Here is a 10,707-nt window from a genome sequence, read left to right as displayed (position 1 = left end):
GACAGAGACAGACAGGATGAGCAAACCTGATAACCTAAATACTACAAAATGTGTTGTAGTATTATCCTTGTTTTATCCACGTATTTGTGTTTTTTTTACTACCTTTTAGTGCTTCACCTTTACTGTTTTAGTATTATTATAGTTATTGTTATTATTATTATGATTATTATTAATAATAATCATAATAATGTTAAATTATTATTGTTTTCCCTAATTTCCCTCCATTTTCTCCCCATTGAAGTCAAATCTGCACGTCTGGAAGATGAACGTACACCTTGGTTAAACTTTAATGTTAAAAAGTCGCCAAGTTAAAAAAATAATTATGTAATGATGTGTATGTAAATAATAATTGTTATATGTGGTACCTGGTAGGTAGCCCCCAGAGCTGCTCTGTAGCATCATATTTAGACTTTTATGCCTGGAACCAAACCAACAAAACATTTGATTCTGAGGGGAGGAAAAAAGAGAGAAATGTTGTACGGTACTTGTAATTATAAATTTATTTTGCCCCACGAACGCCCCCCCCCCCCCCCCCCCACACACACACACATAGAATCAAGTGTTTTATGGTCATGATACATCTCATAGCACTTCACTTCCTGGAACTGGAGCCATAGATACAGTCGGTGACGGTCACACGTGTGTGTGCGCGTTGCCCTGGGGGGAAACGAGAGGATTTCCCCCACGATGACCCATTGACCAGGCGTCTATGACGAGACACCACCTGAATGTTTTCAAAAATGGGCAGTCACTGACTGTTGCACTCTATATGCACACTACAGTCAGTCCATGAGTGAGGTGCAGGTGTGTGGACTGGACTCACCTCTGGGTCCTCCCAGCTGGTTTGACAGAGGGAAGACCTGGGGGGTCTCGAGAGCAGGAAGGAGACTGTCCCAGACTGATATGAGAAGCTGCAGTTCAGAGACTCTGCTACAGCCAGAGGAGGGACACACCACAGGCCTGCAGAGACAAACAGGCTTTAACTTTACCCACCAGTGAAGTGTGAGCAGATCAGAGAGGTTGAGGGTTTGATTCCCCATGTGACCAAGCCTGCTGTAGTATCCTCAAAGGTAGAAAGTAACTATAAGTACATTCACTGACTCAAGTAGACTACTTTGTAGCTATTCTGTGAGACTTTCTACTTTTCCTCCACTATTTCGGAGGAAAATCTTGTACTTTTTTCACAATTACATTTATCTGATGGCTGTATAGTTAGTTACTTTGCAGAAGAATAGGTTTGACATGCAAAACAATGAGCTCATAGCACATATTTAAAAAATATACAATCATTTCCTAATCAAGCTGTGTGTTTTTATGCAAATAACCACTATAGATGGCAATCACAAAGGAAAAGAATAACATTTTGAATTTTGGATTGTTTACACTGACTTGAAGGCAGTTGAAATTATTTTTTGGGATGGTTCCGGGGCAGCTATGTCATTCTGTTGCTGTTGTTTTGGTAAAAGTAATGCAAAATTAGTGTAATAAGTGAGTTACTCTACTAGTAATATTTTAAAGTAACGTATTACTTTCAAATGAAAGAACTAGTAATAGCCTATGTAGTAGCCTAGCCTATATTACATTTTGAAACTTGCCCAACACTGATCATCATTCATGCAATTAACATGCCAGATTAATTAACACGCCATCTATTGTCCCTTTTTCATCATCCCTTTCATCATTCATGTCGATGTCCATCAAGGCATCAAGATTTGATGCATATGAGACAAATTAATTTACTGAGAAAAACCGACGGTTGAAAAGCTTAAACTTCATAAACTCTGCGTGTTTGCGTTAGTTATGGAAGATGGAATAGAGAAGGAATATGAAGATTTGCAGATGAAACTCACTGATCAATATCGAGTAGATGCAGTAGCTGAAATCCATGTTTGAAAAGTGGAGGGAGAAATTCAGGGCAGCCGACGTTTGCTTGTGCAGCCGCCGTCTGTCTCCCGTGACATATTTATATAGGCAGCCTACATCCATGCAGAGCCATGGTAACGCCACTCGTATGCAAGAGGTGTGTCTGTCTGCCTGTCCCACGCATGGTCATGGATGTTGTGGTCCCACGCATGGATGTGGTCCCACGCTCATCTGCCTTTGCCTTTTTGCCACCTGGGAACGCCCACAAAACGTCATACATCCGCCCATTGTTAGGGTGCCCACGTGCTGACTCAGAGCCCTATTGGTCCTCCGCTGACGCCACTCTCTCTCTAGATCAGAGAAGACACCAAAGAAACACTACGCCAGTTTAATAATGAATCACAAAACGCAACTGAGTGCAGGTTAGTGAATGAAACCACGGAGGCAAAATACAGACAGGCAAAAATGGCCGACACAACAACTCAGACACATGGTTACACGACCAATAGCATAACAGAAAGGTTGCCATAACAACCAACAACCAACAACAACAACAACAACATTCCTGGCGCTAGGCTGACTCCAACGACAGGAACACATCTGCGACACAGCTGCTGCCGACACAGCTGCTGCTCTGGAACAGCCTCCCCTTCGCTATCCGATCAGCCCAGTGCCTCCGGCCTGGCTATCGCCGGCGGAGGCATAAAAAGATGGGCATGCGATAGAAAATATGGGTGTGGGAATGAATACAATTAGACAAGAAGATAAAGTAGTACAGTAGGCCTACAGTAGTGTGTGGTTCAAGTGTGGTAATGCCATTACCAGTGTTGGGGGTAACTAATTCCAAAAGTAACATATTACATGTCATATCAGTAATATAACTTATTAGTTATAGGATTTCAGTAATATTATACCAGTTACTTTGTCAAGTAACTCAAGTTACAAATTGAGTTACATTTTATTAAATCAAAGCACATATTTAAAAAGGATACAATAATTTCCTAATCAAACTGTGTGTTTTTATGGAAATAACCACTATAGATGACAATAACAAAGGAAAAGAATAACATTTAGAATTTTGGATTGTTTACACTGACTTCAAGGCGGTTGAAATTATTTTTCGGGATGGTTCTGGGGCGGCAATGTCATTCTGCTGCTGCTGTTGTTTTGGTAAATGTAATGCAAAAGTAATGTAATAAGTAACGAGTTACTCTACACACAAAGTCATATTGTAAAGTAACTTATTACTTTCAAATGAAAGTAACTAGTAATATGTAGTATATTACATTTTGAAAGTAACTTGCCCAACACTGACCATTACCACTGTATTCTGAGATATCCTGACTCACCATCCCCCCATTACGGTAATGGGGGGTTGGTGTACAGTAATACAGAATACAGTGGTAACAGGCAGCATTCAGGGGGATTTTGCAGATCAAACATCACCTGATGAACGCTTGAAGAGGGACTAGTTTTTACTCAAATAAATGTCTAAAGCAGTATTGGGCAGTAATGTATAATTTTATTACTTTCCCCAGTAACAAGTAGTCTAACTCTAAGGTATTATAATTTCCAAAACAGTAATTATATTACAGTTACTAATCCAATAACTTCAAGTTACTGCATTGCTTTCACAAGCACTGGCAGGAAGTGTGGAGATAGGTGTGGCTATGCGAGACTACTATGATGCCACAACGTGATTGGTCTTGACTAAGGTAGGCAAATAAATAGAAAGTGCAGTTTGGCTGATTGTTGACTCCTCCTATAAGGTTAGTTATTGTTCCCATAAAATGGATTCAGGTCTAAAAGGAGCTGGCTAAACAGGTTGTACATCACTTTTTCAGAAGTGGGGGTAGCAAAAGTAATATTATGTAATGAGCAATGTAATTTTAAATGAGTAATAAGTAGGGGTGTCACGATACACTCAGTTCACGATACGATACGTATCACGATACTGGGTTCACGATAACGATACGATACGATTTTAACAATATTTTTTTAAACTTGAATAATGACAATATATGACTGGAAAAGTAGTATTTTATTTGAAATGCACAAATACAAAACATGCTGTTGTGGGAAATTGTTATTACAATAACAACTAGAAAAAACATGAGATTGGAGATAAGGCTTATCTTGAAATAGAATGAGTTACACCATCACTTAGATTTACTTTGAACTAAAAGGTTTCTCAGCAGTATAAATTCTCATTATGCATCTTCAGTTTTTCTTCAAACTCAAACAACAAGACTTTTCTTAGTCTATTTTTTATGCATCTTCAGTTTTTCCTGTCAAGTAAACAGTTTTGCCAGAAACTCAATTGAATGGTTTCTCTCCTGTATAACTTCTCATGTGTCTCTTCAGAGACTTGTTCAACTGAACTACTTTCCACACATTGAACTTCAACAAACAAAGACGTTTCTTTGTCTACTTAAAAAAAAAAAAAAAAAAAAAAAAATCACGATATGAGATTTCATCTCAACGATACATATCGTGACGTTTTACTATCGCGAAATTTCGTGGGACGATATATTGTGACACCCCTAGTAATAAGTAATAAGCAACTTATTACAACACTATTACAACGTGACTCAATTATCAGGGCCCAGCTCAGTGGCCTTGTGGTCTGAGTATCCTGAGACTGGGAGGTTGTGAGTTCGATCCCCGGCCGAGTCATACCAAAGACTATAAAAATGGATCCCATTTGCCTCCCTGCTTGGCACTCAGCATCAAAGGGTTGGAATTGGGGGGTTAGATCACCATATGATTCCCGAGCGCGGCGCTGCTGCCGCTCACCGCTCCCCCAGGGGATGGGTCAAATGCGGAGAACAAATTTCACACATTGTGTGACAATCAGTGGGACTTTACCTTTACTTTAGACTAGGAAAATACTCTAAGGTAGGGTCCCTATAGACTAGGAAAAGACTCTAAGGTGGGGCCCTATAGACTAGGAAAAGACTCTAAGGTAGGGCCCTATAGATGAAAAGACTCTAAGGTAGGGCCCTATAGATGAAAAGACTCTAAAGTAGGACCCTATAGACTAGGAAAAGACTCTAAAGTAGGGCCCTATAGATGAAAAGACTCTAAGGTAGGGCCCTATAGACTAGGAAAATACTCTAAGGTAGGGCCCTATAGATGAAAAGACTCTAAAGTAGGGCCCTATAGATGAAAATACTCTAAGGTAGGACCCTATAGACGAAAAGACTCTAAAGTAGGACCCTATAGACTAGGAAAATACTCTAAGGTAGGGCCCTATAGATGAAAAGACTCTAAGGTAGGACCCTATAGACTAGGAAAAGACTCTAAGGTAGGGCCCTATAGATGAAAAGACTCTAAAGTAGGGCCCTATAGATGAAAAGACTCTAAAGTAGGGCCCTATAGATGAAAAGACTCTAAAGTAGGACCCTATAGACTAGGAAAATACTCTAAGGTAGGGCCCTATAGATGAAAAGACTCTAATTGTACCTTTATCTCTTTTTTGATATTCTCTGATGTTTTTGATATTATATTCATTGTTATTTTATGTTGTGAGATATTTCCTAGTACTTGATAATGTAATTGATTGTATTTCCGGTTTGACACTATTTATACGTCATGTCCGTCTTCTGTCAGCACAATGCTGAGGAAGGCTCCACGCCGAAACGTACATTGTCACTTGCTTGAAGGTAAATAAAACAACCAAAAGGAATTATTTTGAGTGCTGGTTTTTTGCCCCTCTCTTAGGGCCCTATAGATGAAAAGACTCTAAAGTAGGACCCAATAGATGAAAAGACTCTAAAGTAGGACCCTATAGACTAGGAAAAGACTCTAAAGTAGGGCCCTATAGATGAAAAGACTCTAAAGTAGGGCCCTATAGATGAAAATACTCTAAAGTAGGGTCCCTATAGACTAGGAAAAGACTCTAAAGTAGGGTCCCTATAGATGAAAAGACTCTAAAGTAGGACCCTATATACTAGGAAAAGACTCTAAGGTAGGGCCCTATAGATGAAAATACTCTAAAGTAGGGTCCCTATAGACTAGGAAAAGACTCTAAGGTGGGGCCCTATAGATGAAAAGACTCTAAGGTGAGGCCCTATAGACTAGGAAAAGACTCTAAGGCAGGGCCCTATAGATGAAAAGACTCTAAGGTAGGGCCCTATAGATGAAAAGACTCTAAAGTAGGACCCTATAGACTAGGAAAAGACTCTAAAGTAGGGCCCTATAGATGAAAAGACTCTAAAGTAGGGCCCTATAGATGAAAAGACTCTAAAGTAGGGTCCCTATAGACTAGGAAAAGACTCTAAAGTAGGGTCCCTATAGATGAAAAGACTCTAAAGTAGGACCCTGTATACTAGGAAAAGACTCTAAGGTAGGGCCCTATAGATGAAAATACTCTAAAGTAGGGTCCCTATAGACTAGGAAAAGACTCTAAGGTGGGGCCCTATAGATGAAAAGACTCTAAGGTGAGGCCCTATAGACTAGGAAAAGACTCTAAGGCAGGGCCCTATAGATGAAAAGACTCTAAGGTAGGGCCCTATAGATGAAAAGACTCTAAGGTGGGGCCCTATAGACTAGGAAAAGACTCTAAGGTGGGGCCCTATAGATGAAAAGACTCTAAGGTGAGGCCCTATAGACTAGGAAAAGACTCTAAGGCAGGGCCCTATAGATGAAAAGACTCTAAGGTAGGGCCCTATAGATGAAAAGACTCTAAGGTGGGGCCCTATAGATGAAAAGACTCTAAGGTGAGGCCCTATAGACTAGGAAAAGACTCTTAGGTGGGGCCCTATAGATGAAAAGACGGCCCTATAGATGAAAAGACTCTAATCGTGCCTACACACTAGAGGATTTTAAAATCTTAACCGATTTTAAAAACATGAGAGACCACAGACATAAGGACAATTTCATCAGATTTTAACATTAAAATCGCCTGAACGCACACACTAGACGATTCGGCCAGACTGCGAGACCACACACCCACCAGCCGTTTGAAGTACAGACTCAAAGCAATTCCAGCAACTAGACTGTAGGCTGTTTATATCGGTGGCAGATGGCTCTCCAAACATGCACCGAGCGGCGGGTCCACTACAAGCAGGCTGACACCCTCGCAAAATGAGCTAAAACAATGTCCTGTCTGAGAGCTCATATTACAGCATATCCGCTCGCTTGAAGCAAACAAACCGCTCCGCTCGGCACATGTTTGGAGAGCCATCCGCCGCTGTCCACCCTGTTTTAAGCTGCTGTGAGGATGCTGGGGAGAGAGGAGCTACATGGCACTGCTGTTGCTCGTTTGTTGTGAGCGCTGCATTAACATCCGGGTATGACGCGTCGACGCGTCCCGGTCTGCTCGCTCTCATTGGCTATTGCGGATTCCGTCGGGAGACAGCCATCGTAAATATCAAACATGTTTGATATGCCCGATTCGAAATCGGGCCGGCTCCGATTCAATCAATAATTTATTGACACCAGACACTTGACAATTATTTTCACAAAAAATCGGTTGAGACTAGCCTCGAATCGGGCCACGCCCCCCCGAGGGGAATCGGGCATTAAATCGGGCATTTTATCCTCTAGTGTGTGGGAAGGATAAGGTGAGGCCCTATAGACTAGGAAAAGACTCTAAAGTAGGGCCCTATAGACTAGGAAAAGACTCCCTTGTACCCCATAGGTATACTATAACTACTCGTAGTTATACTATAACTACACTCCTTGTACCCCGTAGTTATACTATAACTACACTCCTTGTACCCCATAGTTATACTACTCGTAGTTATACTATAACTACACTCCTTGTACCCCGTAGTTATACTATAACTACCCGTAGTTATACTATAATACACTCCTTGTACCCCGTAGTTATACTATAACTACACTCCTTGTACCCCATAGTTATACTATAACTACTCGTAGTTATACTATAACTACACCCCTTGTACCCCGTAGTTATACTATAACTACCCGTAGTTATACTATAATACACTCCTTGTACCCCGTAGTTATACAATAACTACACTCCTTGTACCCCGTAGTTATACTATAACTACACTCCTTGTACCCCGTAGTTACACTATAACTACACTCCTTGTACCCCGTAGTTATACTATAACTACAGTGTGGTACCCCATAGTTATACTATAACTACAGTGTGGTACCCCGTAGTTATACTATAAGTACAGATCTTGTTACCCTCTAGTTACAGTCTAAATTCACTCCTTGTACCCCGTAGTTATACTATAACTACAGTGTGGTACCCCGTTAGCCTATAAGTAGAGAATTGGTCCCCTGCTTTAGAATACAGCCCGCGACCCCGTAGTTACCCTGTAAGTACAGTGTGGTACCCCGTAATTAGCCTATAAGTACAGAATTGGTCCCCTGCTTCAGAATACAGCCCGCGACCCCGTAGTTACCCTGTAAGTACAGTGTGGTACCCCGTAGTTATACTATAAGTACAGATCTTGTTACCCTCTAGTTAAAGTCGAAATTCACTCCTTGTACACCGTAGTTATACTATAACTACATGCTTATTTGCGGGCTGTATTCTAAAGCGTTACCGTGTTTTCTCACTGCCAGTAGCCTACAGTAGGGTTTGGCAGATACCTCAATGTATGGCTTTAAATGTACTTTTATAAGACACTTCCTGGATTCTTGGTTTCAATTAATTTGGTTTATATAAGAGGTTATAATTATCATATAGCGGATGAGGAGTGGTTAAAGCCATAACATTCTCCTCTAAACTGCATTAGAGGAGGACTAGTCCGACCGGTGTCAGCACAGCCAGTCCTCGCTGCTCGTTAAATATTTCCAAATAGGCGTTATTCTGATAAACTGGTCACATATATGTTACGTTCTCACTCGAAAAATATTAAAACTTTAAAACAGTTTTTTGTTGTTGCTTGCAAACAGCTTTTTGGCAAGTCTAAAAATGACTATGGTAAACGTAATCTACTTCCGTGTCTAAAACCGGAAAGACGATTACAAAATGACGTCATGCAGAAGCGTCCTTGTATGGGCAAAGAATAAGGTGAATAAACTAGGAAAAGACTCTAATTAGGTAGGACCGGGCATCATCTACTCAGGATGTTTTCTCTGTAACGTCCTGAGACAGGCTGTGATGAAGAACTGCACAAATAGCCAGACATGAACTTGACTGTCTTCCTGCTATACTCCAGGGTATAGCTGGAGTGACTCACTCCTGTTGCTTGGTTATTAAAAGAGCAATTTTCACAGGTTGACGCTCTTAAACAATATTCAAGAGCCCATATATTAACTTTGTTATATTTATTTTTTATTTCCGTTCAGGTTTCATCCATTAGGTCATCTTTCTTTTTTCCCACAAACAAGGAATTGTTCTTCTTACCATATCATCATGGCCAACACAAGGGTGCAGAACAAAATATCAGAAATGAAAGACATAAAATATAACTCAAATCCAGTTCGTACCTCAGCTGATTGTCAAAGAAAGAAAGGGGCGGGGGGGGGGGGGGGGGGGGCACTCCAATTACAATCCTCTCACACAATACCAATAGTTCATATGCCCATTCCCCATATTTCATTATATTAATGCATAATTCAAAACTCATACTTTTGGCTCCAACAGTTTTTTTTTACTCTTTATTTTGAGTTAACAAAAATTCACAATGAAGACATACATCGACACAAGAAAAGAAAAAGAGACAGAAAATCAAACAAAACAAAGGAACATGGGGGGGGGGGGGGTGCTACTCGATCCTCACTCCCTTCCGACTAGACCATTACAGGATTCTGCTCGTCACTTTTCCCAATGGCGGTTAAGGGTCTTAGCCTTCGTTCTAAGGTAATAAGTCCGCTTTTCCATGGAATAGGCTATATCTCTTCTACTATGTCCATCCATTGATCTGCTCCTGGTAGATCTTTCTTGAGCCAATTCCTCGTAATGGCCTTAAAAAGATAGAAGTCCTCCTTACGAATGACCTCCTCTGTGAACAAGCCGAAGTACACAATCTGGGGCTCCTTGGGGAACTCATAAACCAAGATTTCCTTCATAATCTTTCCCTATAATGTCCCACAATGATTGTATTTTTATGCACAACCAGAAGATATGAGAATGATTGGCGTTCATTGACCACAGGTGAGGGAGTGATGCATTATGGTAAATGAAGTCCAGAAAACCAGCTTGGGATTTTTAACACACACTACTGTCTCCAGCAAGGCTGCTGTTCACCTAACTGTTTGTTTTTGATTTGTGGTGTGATGAAAAAGCGGATTAAATTCTTCCAGCCAAATTCCTTCCATCCTCTGGAGCTAGTTGAGGTTTGTTGTGTTTTGCATATAGAATGCCAATCATCCTCTGACAGATTAATATCCAGTTCCAGTTCCCATTTCAATTTAACAGTGAATTATTCCCATTTCGGTTATGCAAGCTTCTGTACATTCTAGAAACTATTTTAGCAGGTGCATAATGCTCCCATAAACACTTCGATCACTTCATTACCTTCAGCTGAAATCAATTTCTATATTTCGGTGTCATAGAAATGTCTTAGCTGAAAATATGCGAGCACGTCCCTGCTTTCTAAATCAAATTCTGTTTTACATTTCTCAAAAGATTTAAACGCCCGTCCGTCTAATAATGTACATATGGCTGTTATACCTCTCTCCCTCCACCTTGCAAAGGTGTTATCTAATACTCCCGGTCTGAAACTGGGAGACTGAGAAGGCCAAATCAATAGTTTACTATCCTCTGCCAAATTATATTTTCTGACCACCTCTTACCATTTCACCAGTGAATTTTCTAAAATGGCGTTATCTCCCTTTAAAATGACACAATCCCTTCCTCCTAGTCTGGCTTGAGGTTGAACTTGCTCCAGATTCAACTCAATATCCTTCCATCTA

The sequence above is a fragment of the Poromitra crassiceps genome (assembly GCF_964638095.1).
Source record: "Poromitra crassiceps genome assembly, chromosome: 20".
NCBI lineage: Eukaryota > Metazoa > Chordata > Actinopteri > Beryciformes > Melamphaidae > Poromitra > Poromitra crassiceps.
Note: the sequence above shows the minus strand (reverse complement) of the source record.